The sequence below is a fragment of the Panicum virgatum genome, chromosome 9N (genome assembly GCF_016808335.1).
Source record: "Panicum virgatum strain AP13 chromosome 9N, P.virgatum_v5, whole genome shotgun sequence".
In the NCBI taxonomy this organism is placed as follows: Eukaryota; Viridiplantae; Streptophyta; class Magnoliopsida; order Poales; family Poaceae; genus Panicum; species Panicum virgatum.
Window position 1 is genome coordinate 43,964,965 of NC_053153.1, and position 20,312 is coordinate 43,985,276.

Consider the following 20,312-nt stretch of genomic DNA (forward strand, 5'->3'; position numbering starts at 1 on the left):
TTGTGGTACAAGGATAGGATTTGTGTGCCAGAGGGGAATAATCTCAGGAAGTTGATTCTCAGTGAGGCTCATGATACGGCTTACTCTATTCATCCGGGCTGTACTAAGATGTACTATGATCTTAAGGAGCGTTTCTGGTGGCCCGGGATGAAGCGTTCAGTCGCCGAGTATGTGGCCATCTGCAACACATGTCAGCGTGTGAAGGCAGAGCATCAGAGGCCAGCCGGTTTGTTGCAGCCGTTGAAGATTCCCGAGTGGAAATGGGAGGAGATCACGATGGATTTCATAGTGGGGTTACCTCGTACTCAGCAGGGGTACAACTCTATATGGGTAGTAGTGGATCGTTTGACGAAGGTTGCTCACTTCATTCCAGTGAACACTACTTATTCCGGCGCCAAACTTGCAGAGTTGTATATCTCCTGGATTGTCTGTTTGCATGGTGTGCCCAAGAAGATTATATCTGACAGAGGATCTCAGTTCACTTCACGGTTCTGGGAGCAGCTCCATGATTCGTTGGATACGAAGCTGCGCTTCAGTACCACTTATCATCCTCAGACAGATGGGCAGACGGAGAGAACCAACCAGGTGTTGGAAGATATGTTGCGAGCCTGTGCTATTCAGTATGGTACTAGTTGGGATAAGTGCCTGTCGTATGCTGAGTTTTCATACAACAACAGCTACCAGGCCAGTTTGAAGAAGTCCCCCTTTGAGGCATTGTATGGCAGAAAGTGCAGGACTCCTCTTTATTGGGATCAGATTGGTGAGAAGCAACTCTTTGGCCCTGACATTATAGAAGATGCAGAGCAGATGGTACAGGCTGTGCGGTTAAATCTGAGGATTGCACAGACTAGGCAGAAGAGCTATGCAGATGGCAAACGGAGGGACCTGACCTTCAAGGTGAACGATTGTGTACTTGAAGGTGTCACCAATGCGGGGAATCCGTAGGTTTAATTTAAAAGGGAAATTAGCACCAAGGTACATTGGTCCATTCAGGGTGCTGGAGAGGAAAGGCGAAGTTGCTTATCGCCTAGAGTTGCCCACTGATCTCTCTGGACTGCATGATGTCTTCCATATTTCTCAGTTGATGAAGTGTCTGCGAGTACCTGAAGAGCAGGCACCACTAGATGGGTTAGATGTGCAGGAAGATCTGACCTATATTGAGCACCCGGTGAAGATTCTGGAGACATCAGAGAGGGTTACACGGAACAAGCGCATCAAGATGTGCAGAGTTCAGTGGAGTCATCACAGTGAAGCTGAGGCTACATGGGAGCGAGAAGATGAGTTGAGGAAGACATATCCAGATCTCTTTGCTAGCCAGTCCAGCTGAATCTCGGGGACGAGATTCCTATAAGGGGGTAGGGTCTGTAACACCCTAATTTAAATTTCAGCTTTAATAATAAATTTAATTGTTTTATTTAATTTTCTGAGGATTTAATTTGCTTAGTCTTGCATTTAATCTAATTTTTGTTTCACAAGTAATTAAAATTTGTCTAAGTTTAAAATTTGTTGTTGCATTCATGCTGGTGCATGGTTTTATTTGTTGGTTTGCATAGGAATTAGAATTCAAATTTCATTTGAATTCAAATAGATTTGAATTGTGTAGAAATAGAAAAGAGATGGAAAAGAGAAAACCCACCCGGACCCAAACCAGCCCAAGCCCCTCTCCCCTCAGCCCACTCTTTCGTTTCTCTCGGGCCCGCCTCCATTCCCCACGTCCAGCCCACCGCTTGGCTCACACCCCTCCTCCGCACGGCCCGTTCCCGCCGAGGCCCAGCCTCCCTCACGTGCCCCCGCGCTTACTGTTGCCCAGAGCCGCTGCCACACCGACCCCACCCGGCGGCGCAAGCCAGCCTACAGCATTCTTGCTCGTCCGCGCCCCAGTGCCACTGACCGCCAAGGCCCACCAGTCAAGTCCTTCTTCCCCGCCGTGATGGCCGATCGCGCTCTCGGCCGCGCAGCTCGGCCGCGCTCATCCGGCCTCTGCCCATGGACCGACCTCGACCCCGCAGACCCACCGGACAGTCGCCCGCACACCCGGAGCCTTCTAGAAGCTCCACCCAAGCCTGGATCACACCAGGCCGTTGCGCGATCCGCACCTCACGCACACGGATCGCGGCCGCAATCACCGCAGCACCCCCTCCCGGCACGGCCGCCCAAGATCCCTGGACTCCTTAAGTGGCCCGTGATCCCCACCTGCGAGCCACGACGCCACACCGCAACCGCCGCCCCGAATTCCACCGCCACTGCCTAGCTCTGCCGTGCTGAAACTGCATGCCGCTGCGGCCATGCCGCGCCACCGCTCCTGCCGACCCCCGCAAGAGCTCCGCCCCGAGCCCAGGTTTCACCCTGATCCTGCTTGCCCCAGTCCGAGCCGTGCCCTCACCGGATTATGACCGAGATCTGCCGCAGGTGAGTTCCCTTCGCCGTTGTAATTTCTCGCCGTCGGCGATCACCTGCGCCCCTGACCCCCGGTACCGTTCCACAGCACCGCCCCGCGTCGATTCGCGAAGGTCAGGAGCCCGGAGAACCTCTACACCGACCTGTCCACGTGCACAGCAGGGATCCCCACCGTCGGACATCGCCGGCGAACCTTCTGCAGGGCATCTCCGCCCAATTCCGACCTACGGTGAGCAACTCCTTGGCATCCTCTACCTTTTACGCTAGTTTGACAGCCCTATCGCGCGCCCTAGTTTCCAGAACGCCGGCACGCCGGTGCAGCGCCGCCGCCGCACTGCGATCTCGCCATGGCGAGTCCCGCACAACAACGAACACACCCTGGTTCATCTTGTTCTTGCACTGTGCATGCACCCACAACCTGTTGCCCCCGTTCCCGAGCCCAGAGCAGCGCGTGAGCACGCACGCCGGCGAGTCACGTCGTGCAGACCCGCCGCCGCTCTTGCGCTCGCCACTCAGAGCCTCGACGAGCCCCACTGTGACCCTGGGAGGGTTACGCGTGTTGCGCCGAACCTCCCTGATCCGAATCCCGGTCGATTTGACCCCCGGAGCGCCGTTTTCGGCGAACTCCGGCGAGCCCCGAGCCGCGCCGCCGCGGGATTTGGCGCCGGCGGTCGAGCACCTCCGCCCCGCGCGTAGGATAGACCCCAGCCGCCCGATCCGCGTTGGACGCACACGATTAGATCAAGATCCCATCAAACCCGAGCCACGTGATCGCGATCCAATGGCTGAGAATTACCCATACCGTTTTTGCCAAAGAACCCCTGAACTTTCCTAGATTCAACCCGCAGTCCATCTGTATTCAAAAGTATTTCTAGATACGCCCAGAATTTATCATTTTGAACCCTGAGCATTTTAGATTTCGAACCCGCTGTCCAGCCCCTGTTCTTTTTCGCGTTAGACCCCAGATTTAATGTTTAATTATGTTTAGGTCCTCGGTTTTTGCAGAAAACCCCCAGAAACTTTGTTTTTCTTGCAGAAAAGCCCCTAGACCTTGTTTTTCCTCTAGTTTTCACGTTCTAGCTCCATTTTAGGCGTTCTTTATGTCCACGCGATTGTTGTAACGTGTAGAATAGTTTTAGACTAGTTTAGTGTGCTGTTTTTATGTATTGATGTACTTTTTCTTAGCTTTTGTTAGTGTTTGCTTGTATGCTTATTGTGTGCCTTGCTTTTGGCCATGTGTTCGTGAGTAGGCGTTGATCCATCTGAGGAGCCCCAGTACCAGTACCAGGAGCCATCTTCTGAGTAGTTTGAGCAGCAGGAGCAGTACGAGGAAGGAAAGTATAACATGAACAACACCTATCACTTTAAATACATTTTCATACTGCATTTTAATACTGTATGCCTATAAGGATTTGCTAGCCACTTTATATCCTTTATATATATATCCTTTGGGTTGCATTTTGGTTAGTTGTGCTAGGTGCCGCGCTAGAACACACTTGGTCCTTTTTAATTAATTTGATTAATGGTATATGCAACTTAATTCTGTGAGTGGCCTGTTTGAGGGGCTCACGTCTCGTTATAAAAATGGTTTTGTTAGAAACATGGTTTAGGGGGCCAGCACGGTGCTTACTGCCTGGTTGGTCACTCTCCATAAGGACCGGTTCATAGAGCGACAACCTGGGACAACAGCGCTACCACAAGACAGGAATGGGACGGTCTTGGCTTACTAATTAGGTCATTTTGGTTTGGGAGTAACTTACCGATGGGGCAAGAGGGGAGGCGAGCTTCAATGGTGCCCAGGCTACGAGGCTTGGTCTGCGTACCCCTCGAGGTGGGTACCATCGTTGCATTGCCTGAATCCTTAGCGATTACACCTTACCAACATGTCCTTTGTAACGGCCTCGTAGTGAGTTTGCTAGTCATCTCACCTAAGGAAGTGTGATGAACAACTAGCATAGCTCACGACTTGTGGGTAAAGATGTGCAACCTCTGCAGTGTGTAAAACTGGTATACTAGCCGTGCTCACGGTCATGAGCGCCCTAGATCCTCTTTTTGATTAGTGGGGTTATCTCCTTCCGACGAGGGGGGTGCCTCTTGGGGTTACCTTGGTGGTTTCGGTTTGGTTCTCAGTAGTAACATGATTAATCTTGATTAATTACTATGTAACTGGGTTTATGGTAATTCATCAACTTGTAGTAAATAGCTTTAATAAAATTTTGCCAAGATTAAAAGCTAATGCAGTTGAGTCAGCCAACCTTAGAGCCTCATAGTTTGTGTTATACTTGTTGAGTACAAGTTGTGTACTCACTCTTGCCTACTCTACTCTTTTTCCTTTTGGGACACTCTACTGCTGCTCAGTTCCTGCCGATGCGAGGGAGTTCGCTCAGCGCTACCAGGACTACGAGGACTTCTAGGCGTTTCGTCTCCCAGTCGACGTCCCTGTGGTGCCCAGCTTCCGGGAGACTTCGTATATGTATTCTACGCTTCCGCTGTATCAGACATTTTGTCATTAATGTAATAAATAACATTCGTATTTGCTTTAATATATCTTTTTACGTGATATGTGCTGTGATATATTGTTCATTCTGTTGTATATACGTGTGACTTGATCCTGGCACGTATATGATTGCTCGGTTTATGTCCTTTTATAAACCGGGTGTTACAGTAGCTCACGACTTGTGGGTAAAGATGTGCAACCTCTGCAGAGTGTAAAACTGGTATACTAGCCGTGCTCACGGTCATGAGCGGCCCAGATCCTCCTTTTGATTAGTGGGGTTATCTTCCTTTGACGAGGCCGGTTTCCCCGGGTGGCTTGGTTCGGTTTGGTTCTCAGTAGTAACATGATTTTAATTTTGATTAATTACTATGTAACTGGGTTTATGTTAATTCATCAACTTGTAGTAATTAGCTTTAATAAAATTTTGCCAAGACCTAAAACTAATGCAGTCACTCAGCCAACTTTAGAGCCTCATAGTTTGTGTTATACTTGTTGAGTACAAGTTGTGTACTCACCCTTGCCACCTCTACACTTTTTCCTCTTTTTCCTCTTGGGGACACTCTACTGCTGCTCAGTTCCTGCCGACGCGAGGGAGTTCACCCAGAGCTACCAGGAGTATGAGGACTTCTAGGCGTTCGTCTCCCAGTCGACGTCCCTGTGGCGCCCTGCTCAGCTTCCGACGAGAGTTATCGTTTATGTTTTATGCTTCCGCATACTCTGTATCAGACATTTTGTCATTAATGTAATAAATAACATTCGTATTCGCTTTATTATATCTTTTACGTGATATGTGCTCTGATATACTATTCATTCTGTTGTATATACGTGTGACTTGATCCTGGCACGTATATGATTGCTCGGTTTATGTCCTTTATAAACCGGGTGTTACGATGTGACACCCTGGCCTACAGATAGTACTAGAGAATTTGGAAGTCTCTCAGACGAGGCAGAAGAGTTATGCTACAGTTCCCTTTTTCTCGGATTTATGTAACACCTATCTGGAGTTAGTAGCAGTGATGCCTGGGCAGTGATGACTAAATAAGATAGAACTTTGAATAGTGAGGTTTTTCTCTCTTCCTTGACCTTACCGATCTGTGTTTCCTCTTTACCCCAGCTCAGATGTCGGTAGAACAAAAAGGCTTTGGAGACAGCGCAATGGGTGATGGTGTTCATGCAACCGTTTCCGTGGAGCAGTCGATAACGGTACAAGATCAATCTTCGCAAACAACATACCACCCGAAGAATGGTGAGAAAGCTTGCCCGTGTTGCCAATTCTATGGCGTCCCTTGTCGTCAAGTTCGTGCGACTAAAGATGAAGCTACAACTAGGAGGAACCAGAGGTTGTTCTCCAGTACAAAGAGAAAGAGGTCTCGTCAAGAGCAGCTAGCAGATGATTCCCTTTTCCTTGACGGCCCATCGGTCGATGAGCTACAGACCATCCAGAAGAGAAAGGATCCTGAGTGCTCTAGAGGTACACAGGTCAAGAACCAAGCACTCTATGATTATGTTGATGGGTTGACTATCACTATGAATGTGATTCAGCCACGCGGTCGCAAGGAGTCCAAAAAACAAGCAGTAGAAATAATGCAAGATGTGATGTTAAGTTCACAGGGAGGTCAACCAAGTAGCGCCATTCACCACCACCGCAAGTGCTACAAGTGCGGGCAAAAAGGTCATTATGCCAAAAGTTGTCCACAGAAGCGCCTTTCACCGGCTCCACGGCAGGCAGGACAGCAGGGGTACCCAGCCCAACCCAGGGCACCACGACAAGGGAAGGTGAACCATGTGACAGCCGAGTCAGCGGCCGAGTCTCCGAACGTGGTTATTGGTACGTCCATGGTCAACTCATATCCAGCTACGGTGCTTTTTGATACTGGTGCTACGCATTCCTTTATTTCAATCTTTTGTCGAGCACCATGGTATTCGTACTAGCACATTAAAGAGGTGCATGTTAGTATCTTCACCTGAAGGACAATTGAGGTCTCATATTTTCTGCCCCAGAGTCAGTGTTTCCATAGGGGGGGGGTAAAGTTTAGCGCAAATCTGATGGTGATAGACACCAAGGGTATTGATGTGATTCTGGGAATGGATACTCTTTCCAAGTGGGGAGTCAGAATTGATTGTGCTCAGCGGTCAGTTCACTTGTCAGCATCTGATGGCCAAGAGGTGACAGTCAGTGCTACAGAGCCTTCTAGTTTTCTTCATCAGATGGAGGCTAGACCCACGGATGGTATTCGCGTGGTGGCTAGATTCCCGGATGTCTTTCCGGAGGACTTGTCAGAAGAAGGAAGAGGAGTTGATGAAGACATAACCTGATCTCTTTGCTAGCCAGCCTAGAATCTCGGGACGAGATTCCTATAAGGGGGTAGGTTTTGTAACACCCTAAGTTAAATTTCAATATTTAATAATAAATTTAATTGGCTTTATTTAATTTTCTAGGATTTAATTTGCTTAGCCTTGCATCTATAATTTATTTTTGCTTCTTAAAGTAATTAAAATTTATTGTAGGTTCAACATGATTGTGCATTCATGCTGGAGCATATTTTTAATTGGTTGAGTGCATAGGGTTTGAATTCAAATTTGATTTGAATTCAATTAGTTTGAGTGATGTTTGAAAAAAGAAAAGAAGAGGAAGGAAATAGAAAAGAGAAGAAACCAAAACCCAACCGGACCCAAACTCAACCCAGGCCCAGCCCAAACTGCCCTGGAAACCCAACCCAAATCCCGTGCTAGGCCCAACCTGCCTGGCCCAGCTGAACCCCACGCGGGCCCAGCTCACCTCCTCACCCGCGCTAGCCCAGCAGCTCAAGCCGTGGACCTCTTTTCCTTCTCTCCAGCGCGAGGCTCGCTTTCTCTCTCCCTGGGCCTGCCCACACTCGCGCGGCCCATCTAACCCGCTGCCTCAGCCGCGTGGCCGCGTCGCTCACTCCAGCCCGGGCCCGCAAGTTAGCTGCCCCTCCGCAGCACGCGCACGCCCGCTCGTGCCGCTCGCCTGCGCTCGCCCGCCCCCCCGTTCGCTGACAGGCGCGGCCCACCCGTCAGCTGCTGCAACCGCTAGCCCCCGCGTCGCCCGTTTCCCCGTGACCCGCTCCTCCGCCGCTGACCAGCGGGGCCCGCATGTCGGCCCCGTCTTCTCCACCGCCATCCACGCCGAGCCTCTGCTCCACCAGCTCGCCTCGCTCCTCTGCGCTGTGGACCAGACCGCACCACCCTATCTCGTAAGCCCCGTGGCCCGCACGTCAGCCTGCACACACCCCAGATCTTCTAGAAGCTCCACCCCTGAGCCTGGATCACACCGAGCAGTTGGCGCGATCCGCTCCGCCCACGCCCGAAATCACCGGCGAGATCGCCGGGGATCCCCTTCCCGCAACTCCACGCCGCAATCCCCGCCCTGCTCCCTTTAAACCAGCCCGTGATGCCCCGTGCGACGCACCTTCCCTCCTTGGCTGCCCAGAGCCAGGCTCCGCCACCACGCCACCACGGCGCCACGCACAGCCTCTGCGCCGTCGTGGTCCCGCATGCCCAGGCCACCTCCGCCACCAAGAGCCGCCGCAGGAGCTCCTCCTTGGCGCCAAGATCCTCCTCGAGCCCTCCTTCCCCGACTTCGACCCCTGCACGCCGGGAATCACCGCGGAGGAGGGACGTCGATTACCTCTGCGCCACCCCGATTCCGCCTCTGCGCTGCCGCTCATCGTTGTCTACGGCCGGCCACAGCTTCACGTGGGGGTAACATACGCGCCGTGCCCGTTCCCTGGTTCCTTCTCCCTCCGTTGCGCGTAGTCCACCTCACCGTAGTTCCGCCGCGCCGCCGTGCCATGGCGGGGGCTCTGCTCTGCTCACTGCCGTTCTGATTCGTGGCCCTGAGTAGCTTTGTAGGGTCACGCACAGCATCCCAGTGACAAACACAAGCCAAGTTGGGGCCGGAATCGCGTTAGCGCGACTCGCCGGCGAGCTAGCGCCGCCCTGCACCGCCGTGAGCCCCGACCGAGCCCCAATCCCCCGACCTGAGTGCACAGGTGGGTTACACGTATCACGCCGATGCTCCTTGACCCAACCCCGGCCCAAACCGAGCCCTGGAGCACCGGATTGGCGAACTCCAGCGCTGCTCCGCCGCAGGAGCACGTCGCCGGCGAGTCCCGCCGTCGCCCCGCGCGCCCAAACTCCCAAAGCCCTCCGATCTGTTCCCAGCGGTCACGATTAGATCGTGGCCCGATTCGATCTGAGCCGCCAGATCGCGATCCAACGGCCCATACACGTAGATACCGGTTTGGCCTGGCAATTTTGCTAAAGATACCCTAGATTTCTTTTAAATCAACCCGCAGTCCTGTGCCGTTCAAAACTATTTCCAACCAGGCCCAGATTTATTGGCTTAGACCCCTGAGCTTTATAAAAATGGAACCCGCCGTCCACCCTAACCTTTTCACGTGTTAGCCCCTAGATCTTTTCGGTTTTTATGTTTTAGTCCTCGGTTTTGCCCAGAAACCCCCTGGAACACTAGTTTTCTTACAAATAGGTCCCTGGAACTTGTTTTTGGCCTAGATTTTGCGTTTTAGCTCCGTTTTAGGCGTTCTTTATGTCCACGCGATCGTTGTAACGCGTAGAATAGATCTAGCTTAGTTTTGTTTGCTGTTTTCATGTATTGTTGTACTGTTTTTTAGTGTTATCCTTTGTTTGCATGTATGTTTATATCATTGCCTTGTTTCTGGCCATGTGTTCGTGAGTAGACGTTGAGCTACCGGAGGAGCCCCAGTACCAGTACCAGGAGCCATCTTCTGAGTAGTTTGAGCAGCAGGAACAGTTTGAGGAAGGCAAGTATAACATGAACAACACCTATCACTTTAAATACATTTTACATACTGCATTTTAATATTGTATGCCTATAAAGATTTTCCTAGCCACTTTATATCCTTTATATATATCCCTTGGGTTGCATTTTGGATAGTTGTGCTAGGTGTCGCGCTATAACACACATGGTCCTTTTTAATTAATTTGATTAATGGTATATGCAACTTAATTCTGGGAGTGGCCCGTTTGAGTGGCTCACGTCTTGTTTAAAATTGGTTTTTCTAGAAACATGGTTTAGGGGGCCAGCACGGTGCTTACTGCCGGGTTGGACACTCTCCATAAGGACTGGTTCATAGAGCGACAACCTGGGACAACAGCGCTACCACAAGACTGGAATGGGACGGTCTTGGCTTACTAATTAGGTCATTTTGGTTCGGGAGTAACTTACCGACGGGGTAGGAGGGGTGGTGAGCTTCAATGGTTCCTGCGCTACGAGGCTTGGTCTGCGTACCCCTCGAGGTGGTCACCATCATTGCATTGCCTGAATCCTTAGCGGTTACACCTTACCAATGTGTCCTTTGTAACGGCCTCGTAGTGAGTTTGCTAGTCATCTCACCTAAGGAAGTGTGATGAACAACTAGGGTAGCTCACGACTTGTGGGTAAAGATGTGCAACCTCTGCAGAGTGTAAAACTGGTATACTAGCCGTGCTCACCATCATGAGCGGCCCAGATCCTCCTTTTGATTAGTGGGGTTATCTTCCTTTGACGAGGCAGGTTTCCCCGGGTGGCTTGGTTCGGTTTGGTTCTCAGTAGTAACATGATTTTAATTTAGATTAATTACTATGTAACTGGGTTTATGGTAATTCATCAACTTGTAGTAATTAGCTTTAATAAATTTTTGTCAAGACCTAAAAGCTAATGCAGTCAGTCAGCCAACTTTAGAGCCTCATATTTGTGTTATGCTTGTTGAGTACAAGTTGTGTACTCACCCTTGCCTCCTCTACACTTTTTCCTCTTTTTACTCTTGGGGACACTCTACTGCTGCTCAGTTTCTGCCGACGCGAGGGAGTTCACCCGGAGCTACTAGGAGTACGAGGACTTATAGGCGTTCGTCTCCCAGTCGACGTCCCTGTGGCGGCCTGCTCAGCTTCCGACGAGAGTTATCGTTTATGTATTACGCTTCCGCATACTCTGTATCAGACATTTTGTCATTAATGTAATAAATAACATTCGTATTCGCTTTATTATATCTTTTACATGATATGTGCTGTGATATACTATTCATTCTGTTGTATATACGTGTGACTTGATCCTGGCACGTATATGATTGCTCGGTTTATGTCCTTTATAAACCGGGTGTTACAATTTATTCTTTATTCATGAGAGTTGGCTGTTCTGTGTGTGTCACATTATCCCTGATTATCCTTTATTTATCACTTACCTCTGTATAGTCAGTGGTCTTCATCTTATTTCATATGTGTCATGGTTATGAAACTAGTAAATAAACTTTACACAACGTAGCCATCCCTTAGGAAAATATAAATAACAATACCCTGAATACTTCCGGGTGAAATGCTACAACGGTATATCCGTGTGCTTGCGGATCCTTCTGTAAACGTTAAGACATAACAACACGGCATTTCCGTGGCAACATTGCTAGGAACTAACCCCTCCTAGTAGCGACACTTAGAAATGTCAACAAGCATTTCTGGCGCCATTGCCGGGGACGGCACTAGGTGTAAAGTTATTTACTAAGTACATAAACATGGCAATATAAGTAAGAGGTAGCTACTGCTTATAAAGGCTAATGTGTTTATCTTTTTTATTTTCTCCTGTTTGGATGAAAATAGGGTAATGTATGTCTGGTTTCTCCTTGCCAACAAACTTTGTTGAAAATCCCGAGAAGCTCGTGAGAAGGGTCCGACCTCACATCATCCCTCCTCCGATCTCGCAGTCGACAAGTGTTGACGCTCCTTAGCGCCCCAATTTATATACCGCAAGCGCACGGGATCGTGTAGCTTTTCCCTTAGAGTATTCCCCCAAGGTTTAGCAATCCACGGAACCAAAGATACAAGAAACAATCTACTAACATAGAGAATCCTTTGTGTTGAGGTGGTGTAAAACGAATCTAATCTACTAAAAACAGCAAACACCGATGGTAGCAAGAGAAAGTTAGAGATAACCAATCTAGATCACCTAGATCATGCATATGTTGTAGCTCAAGCCAGATGTAGTGAAGCAAGACAGGTGTGAATCTCAATGAAAAGCATCTTTAAACCCAAAATCTCCAATCCGATCCTTCGATACCCCATCTACTAAAGCAACGCCCTATCACGACGCCCCCCTTTGGACGAAAGCACCCTGAAGCAAGTCGAACCCCCTTTGGTAGTTCCGCCATGAACCTCTAGCCACCATGACTACAAGATCATGCTAAGCGATCTATCTCGATAATAGATCTAGGATGAAGCAAACCCAAAGAAAAGAATGAAATCGAAAGAGAGAACATGGTCGCTAAAAATTCGGAATCACAAGTAACTTCACCATGAATGATTGTACATCACAAGATCACAACCGGGGCACTACCTTGATCTTGATGATCCTAGCTCCAGAACTCCGACGTGGTCTTCCTTGCAAGGTTCCCACATCGGCTAGGGAAGCCCCTAGACAACTAGCACGACCCTCGGCTCTCCGAGAGGTGTCACTCTATCTTCTCTGCTCCTTGGCGTCGTCTCCCCGAATAATCTTCTACGTGAGCCTGGGGGAGGGTTCTTTAAATAGCCTCAGGAAACCCTAGGTCGAAGGGCAGGCCGAGACTCCCTGAAAAGGGCCTGGGCCGGCCGGCTCAATGGGCCCAGGCCGGCTCAATGGGCCCATTTTCTCGCCGCCTCGCATCCTCCTTTCTCCCCAAGTCTTCTGGAGTCTTCTGGAGTTTATACCTTTCACGATTGCACCCCGTTGGACTTCGTTATCTTCGAGATTTCTTCGATGGAAAGGATAGGATGGAGAATCCTTCCTTAAATCTCTATTTGCTTTGCTTAGCCCCAAAGTATCTCCATCTCATCTTGTGGGCTTTGTCCTTTGGGCTTCATTGGAGGGTGGATGTGCATGAACGGGCTTCTAGTCGTCATGGCCTTTGGTCCTTTGCTTGGGCTTTGGCCTTCGTCTTTCTTCGTGATATTGCGTGATCATGGGCCTCATCATTTCATGCTCCAAAATTGGTAAAAAACCTGCAAAAATGAAGTACCTCCAAAATATATGTGCAAATGCGAAAACGACCAATAATTGGGCCGAGGTTAGGATGGTTAGTGATTTTGATATTAAATTCATGCCATTATCAAAGTTAAACAGGAGATAAAATGGATACTTAAGGAGCGCCATCATTCCCCCCATGCTTAAACCTTGATCGTCCTCGAGTAAGTCTTTGATAAAAATCAGTATTGCCTTTCGGTGTCCAATCCCTGCACTTGATCATACACGAGAAAACACAATGCTTCCAAAAATATTTTGCAGTTAATAGTTCAAGTGGTAACCAACTTTTTCAATGTGGAAGGTAGATACAAGTTAAATGCTTCACCATAATTATTAAACACATGCTCTCAAAATTGAACAAGTCTCAGAATTAAGTAAGTAAGTTCCATAAATAATGCTAAACCAAGATCAATAATTTAAACCTCATTGCAATTTGCTCATGGAAACTCTCAGCTCATCTTGTCTCTCAAACTTGCTAGAACTTTCTCCTTTTTTTCTCATATATATGTGTGAGGCTTTATCTGGAGCTCTGGAAAGGTTAGTCCTAACAAAAGATATTATAATCAAGATATTATCAAAACAAGAAATACTTCTTATGGATTTACCGAGACTCGTCAAAAAGACCATTGGAAAATAATTTCTTTGTGGAGAGGGAGAGAATGGAACACACACTTTAGATGGTGGACATGTGCAAATGGCAACAGTTGATCCCAAGGCACAACTGAAGTCCTTGTTATCAGATTGCACATGGTTGGAATAATTGAGTATAGAATAATCTTCAAAGTACTTGGAGTTTAATGAATCAAATGGAACCGAGGAGCTTTTCATCATCATTTGTTTCTTTTCTTTTTTTTCTTTTCTTTTCTTTCTTTTTGCTCCTCAGAACCGTTGGCAACACAATGCACTTACTCCACCTCCCCCCCCATGCTTGAACGTTTGCTTGTCCTCAAGCAATGAAGTGATGATAATCTGATGGAGTGAGTGCACAAAACTCGTATCAATTCTCTGGACTCAACTTTGGAATTCAATGGGGCATCTCCTCGTAAAAGATTGAAGCCAACAGAGGAGGAAAAGGGGCAGGCCGGCCGGCCTAGGGGTGTTGGGCTGGCCGGCCAACTACCTGTAGGCCTCCACTTCTTCTGATTTTTCTGCTGCGAACTCTTTGATACTTCCCAAGCTTATGTTTTACTGAATTTTGCTCTTAATTACACTGTTTTACCGTCGAAATAATAATATATACTCAATATATAGGTTGTGGTCAAGGAGGTGTTTCACAAAAAGATGTTTTTGGTTAAGGGTGGATATCCAGCAAGGTTTGCGATGTTCCCGGTATAGAAACTCACAATGCATGGATAGAATGGCTAGCAAAAGAGAGGTACACAAAAATACGGAATGGTCAACTTCTTAGTCCCGTACCAAAGAAGATAAATCTTGAATTAATTCACTTGAAAATAAATCTTGCTCTATGGTTTGTCCTGATATAACATTTAGGCTTTTAGAAGGGTAGAGCAATTGCAAAAGGTATCATTGACAAGGTTAGCTCAAAATTAAATCTGAATTAAAATTTCCTTGACAAGCTTAAGTAAGAGAGTAAGAATAGAAAGATGTGGGTCTTAATTTATCAAACCTCCACAATTGAATTAGCTGGCATTTAATTAATTTTTCAGATCATGTTAGGGAGAGCATTAGTTTAAACATGCACAAACCAAGCACAAGAAAGTAGACAAGGCGGCAACGATCATCATATTTTAACATGGCACAAACTTTCTATCATCATTACTAACCATAACATTAAAGCGTGGGTGATACATTTATTTATCATGGTGATGAAAGCAAAAGAAAGTAACTTGCACACATACTGAAAATAAAACAGAAAATTGCTACGCACACACAAGCTTGCACACATGCTGAAAATAAATGAAAAGAAATAGAAAAATCCAAACCACACGTGCGAGCATTTTATTCATTGTCTTGTCATCGATCACTCTTCTTGATTGCCTCTTGCGTTGTATCCTTGGTCATAATATTGTTGAAATGCTCCTCCATCAAATTGTTCCGGTGGCGCTAGGCCTAGAAGTCCCATTTGATATGCAATTCCCGCGGTTCCATCTTCTAGTTGGCTTGTGTGCCTCCGGATGGCATCTATGTCTTCCATGTTTCTTCTTGCATAGGCACCCATGATTCTCATTCCTTGTTCCGGTTGAGGGAGGTCAAAATATTGTGCTCCAAATGACGGGTCGGGCATCTCTCCTTGGTATGATGGGGGTGGGTAGCCATAGTTGCTAAATGGTGGGGGCGCCGGGTACACCGGTGGAGGCGCCGCCATACCATGCCCCCATGCTTGATCTTGGTTTCATTCACATTGACTCATCCATCCTTGCAGGTGTCCTTGTCCACTTGATGCACCTTGAAATTCATTCCTCCAATAAACAGAACTTGGTGGTGGAAGCTTTACTTCTAAATTTTCTTGTTGTGCCGACGCCGATGTTCCTTCAATCAACCTTCCTCTATTTGTTTTCTTCACCTTTGCTCCAATGTTTTCAACTCACCAATCGGTTCTTCCTCTTGCGAATAATTTAAGCCTTTGATCGGGGAGGGAAATATCCATCTCGGAAATGGTGAATCACTTCTTTTCATCCCCTCCGATTGGCGGCGTTCCTCGCCAAATTCTTCCCGTTGGGCAAAACAAATGCCCTGTGTGGAAGAATTTCATGTTTCTAGCAGACAGGGATGGAATCCATCCCAGAAGCTTGGGAGAGATTGCAAGAATACATACTCGCCAGTCCTCATCATGGGATGACGAGTGGTCGTACTCCAAAGCTTCTACAATGGGCTAACGACAACATCCAGAGCCCCCCTTTTTGCTACTGCTGGAGGAGCCTATCTGGACCTTATAATTGCCAAGGCTACGGCCTTAATTGAAAAGATGGTCTCCAACCAGGGCTGGAACGTGGAGCGTTCCCAGCCTAGAACCAAGGGCGGAATGCATACCATCAAGGAGACGGACATGCTCGCCGCCAAGCTGGACCTCCTACTAAAGAAACTCGATGAAGGGAACCGGCACCAGATGCCTGTTCCCGTCCATGCCATGAACTCGTACTTAACGTGCGAGGTTTGTTGTGACGGTGGCCACTCAGGGAATGACTACCCCGAGACCTGTGAAGACGCAGCTTACATCAACAACAACAACACCGGGTATCGTCCACAAGGAGGCCAGGGGTGGGGTCAGGCACGCCCACCATTCCAAGGAGGAGGTAACAACTTTAACTCAAATTTCAATTTGAACCAACCCTCTTTGAGTGATCTTGTTTTTGGCCAAGATAAAATAAATGAATCTTTAAACAAAAATCTTCCTGCCAATGATAAAATTTTGGAAAACATAAATGCTAAAGTTGAAACTCTTTCTTCTGCTCTTAAAAATCAACTAAGTTTCAACAAAATGATAGAAACACAACTTGCGCAAATCGCAGCTGTTGTTCCTATCTCTGAGTCCAGGAAGATTCCGGGGCAACCCGAAACACCCATTGAAACTGAAAATATGGTGTCTACCGGGTGGGGCAACCTTCCCCGGCAGACTTCTCGCACTAACCATGCAGGAAAAACCACACACCCAAGGATGAATGCATGGGGCGGGCTGACAGCGAAACTACATGGAGATCCAGGGGTGCCCATGATCAGCTGTTCCATCTTCGATCAATCCTATAGACGGGCCCTTCGCGACCTTGAGTCAAGCATAAACATCATGCCCAAGGTAATCTTTGAACAACTACAGTATCCTGCTCTTTCCCAGACCCGTATGTTCGTACAACTTGCAGATTCCAAAGTCTGACATCCCGAAGGGATAGTCGAAAACATCTACATACGAATCCGAAACTGCTTCGTCCTCGCCGACTTCATCATTCTTAACATGGAAGGGGACCTGGGTTTAGACCTTATTCCTGGACGACCCTTCCTGAATAGTGTGAAGGCTAGGATCGATGTTGGATCTAGAGAAGTCCAGTTCCGCATCGGGGTGGACAGCATATTCTTTAAATTTCTCCATAGGAAGGAGCAGATGTTTGTGATCCAATAGGCTCACGACAAAAGTCCACTCTGGGGTGCACTAGAATCCCAGCCAGAAGAACCTACGACCACACAATCCAAGAAAAGACGTACAAAGAAGGTGTGGCGTAAGGTCGCAAGCTCTTCCTCGTCCAATTCTCCAGGACAAGCCGAGCAATGTAATCATAGTAGGAGAAAGGTCCCGCTCGTCAGACTCAAAACGACGAGCCCTTACCAAAGGTAAATCGGTACGTATCTCATATTTACTTTCCACCATTTTGCTTTTCTCAACTTTTTCTACTTTTTCCCACTGCATATTTGAATTTTCAAAACGCACTTGCATGCTAGAAACTTTTTTTAGCACTTTTTCTAATCTTTACAAAAATCTAAAAATATTTCTGGGCATGAAAATCCTTTGGAAAATAAATTTGAACATCTTTTCGGAGCAAAGTTTGACCGGCACCAAAGTTTAAAAAGTTTATGACCGTTAGAAGGGTAGTGAGCCCTGGCTGTCAGCAGGGGGCCACCTAGGGTTCAGACGAACCCTAGGGTTGGCCGGCCCCCTACCAACGGCTAGTGGGCCCACCCTTCTCCAACGGTCACTAGGCGTTGAGGATGGTCTCCTCCAACGGTGCCCGGCCATTCTCCCTTTAAATAGAGGTCGAGGGGTGAGTGTTGAGCTCTCACACTCAATTCTCATTCACACACTCCCTCTCAAACTCTCTCAAACTTTGCTCTCGGGTTTTCATTGGATTTTTGCTCAAAATTTGAATTCAAGAGACCTCTCTTTCTCATTTCCTTGCTGCAAGAAAGAAGGAGCAACTCACGGGTAAGAGCATTCGATTTGGTTTCACTAACATAACCCGTTTCGAGTTGCACGTGTTTTTGTTCCATCATGAAAGGCTTAGGGCGGAAGGTCTCTGGCACACTCAAGAAGATGATGGGTGGAAGTTCATCCCGTTCTCCGGGTGGCTCAAGCTCGTACACACCCGAACCTACGCCTACACCAAGCATGATGGACTATGAGGAAGAAGAACAATACAAAGAGATGCAAGCCGAACCGCAAGCCGAGGTCATAGAGATTGATGCGGAAGATGCACCGTACCTCGACTTGCGAGATGATCATGAACGACAAGGCTACGCCATCCTCAAGAATAGAAGCTTTGTCCACACCCGAGCATTCGATCTAGACCTCCTCATCAAAACAGGTATGTACAAAGACTTCTCTAACGTTTGGCATGCAATTGGATGGGATAACTTCGTTCCCGTTAAGGAGTACAGTTCTCGACTCCTCACCATCCAATTTCTTTGCACTCTTCGGGAGGTGGAAAACGTGGTTTATTTTTGACTTTTCGGGAAAGAGTATTTGCTTTCTTGGAAAACTTTTGCCGGCCACCTCGATTTCAACAAATGCTGGCCGATTTCTCTCGATCAAGCTTGCCGCGGTTTTAATCGTCATGAATTTTGGGGCCAGATTTCAGGTCAAGTTGTCCATGGCAAGTTCGCACCTCGGTGCGGTGACATTCATAATCCAACTCTTCAGTTGTTACACAAGTAGTTAACCACCACTCTCTTTCCAAGAGATGATGTCCGACCCATGCGCAACGATGAGTTGCTCATTCTTTATGCCATGGTCAACAAGATCAAAATCTCCCCCGCGTAAGTTTTGGTTAAGCAATGGCTTTTGAATTTCAAGATGACGGGTCCTATTGAGTGCACTTCTTTAATTACTCGTATCGCTACACGTATTGGTGCCTTAGAGGGGAATTCTATTCCTTTCATTGAGGGCGACCATACGTATATCGACGAGGCTTATTTAATCCAAGGTCACACACTCAAGAAAGGCCCGAATGCTCTTTGATTTTCTTTTACTTGGGCTATACAAATTAGATTCCGCTGCTGTGACACCTCTGGTGTCAGTTTAACCAAAGCCAGTCAAATAACATAATTTCACACACAAATGAGCTAAGAAAACTTAAATAAAAACCCTATGTCTAGTTCTTGCAAACTTGTGTGTAAATGTATGTGTGCATGTGTTGAGTGCAATGTGTTTGAAAAACAATAATTGGTACCCTTTTAAACTTGACTTGACATGTGTGGTAATATGTAACACCCGGTTTATAAAAGAACATAAACCGAGCAATCATATACGTGCCAGGATCAAGTCACACGTATATACAACAGAATGAACAGTATATCTTAGCACATATCACGTAAAAAGATATAATAAAGCGAATACGAATGTTATTTGTTACAATAATGACAGAATGTCTGATACAGCGGAAGCGAAGTACAAATACGGTAAAAGCTCTCCGAAGCTGAAGCAGGGCGCCACAGGGACGTCGACTGGGAGACGAACACCTAGAAGTCCTCGTAGTCCTGGTAGCGCTGAGCGAACTCCCTCGCGTCGGCAGGAACTGAGCAGCAGTAGCGTAGCCAAGAGGAAAAAGTAGAGAAGAGGCAAGGGTGAGTACACAACTTGTACTCAACAAGTATAACACAAACTATGAGGCTCTAGGTTGGCTGACTCAACTGCATTAGCTTTTAAGTCTTGGCAAAATTTTGTTAAAGCTATTTACTACAAGTTGATGAATTACCATTAACCCAGTTACATAGTAATTAATCAAGTTTAATCATGTAACTACTGAGAAACCAAACTAAAACCAAGCCACCAAGGAAACCCCGAGAAGCACCTCCCTCGTCGGAAGGAGATAACTTCACTAATCAAAAGGAGGATCTGGGCCGCTCATAACCGTGAGCACGGCTAGTATACCAGTTTTACACTCTGCAGAGGTTGCACATCTTTACCCACAAGTCGTGAGCTACGCCAGTTGTTCATCACACTTCCTTAGGTGAGATGACTAGCAAACTCACTACGAGGCCGTTACAAAGGACACATTGGCAAGGTGTAACCGCTAAGGAATCAGGCTCCGCAACGATGGTAACCACCTCGAGGGGGTACAAGACACACAGACCAGCCTCGTAGCCTGGCCACCATTGAAGCTCACCACCCCCCATGCCCCGTCGGTAAGTTACTCCCGAACCAAAATGGCCTAATTAGTAAGCCAAGACCGTCCCATTCCAGTCTTGTGGTAGCGCTGTTGTCCCAGGTTGTCACTCTATGAACCGGTCCTTATGGAGAGTGGCCAACCAAGCACTAAGCACCGTGCTGGCCCCCTAAACCATGTTTCTAACAAAAGCCAATTTTAACGAGACGTGAGCCACTCAAGCCACACAGAGTGCCACTCTCAGAATTAAGTTCAAGTAAACCATTAGTCAAATTAATTAAAAAGGACCAGAGTGTGTTATAGCGCAGCAACCTAGCACAACTAACCAAAATGC

The 20,312-nt window shown here is 47.5% G+C and overlaps 1 non-coding gene across 1 annotated transcript; it reads right to left on the reverse strand.

The window, feature by feature from the left end:
* Window positions 1–15,620: 15,620 nt before the first annotated feature.
* LOC120693561 lies at window positions 15,621–15,727 on the reverse strand. The gene has a single exon (XR_005683024.1). It is a non-coding gene; the product is annotated as a small nucleolar RNA R71 (small nucleolar RNA).
* Window positions 15,728–20,312: the final 4,585 nt, after the last annotated feature.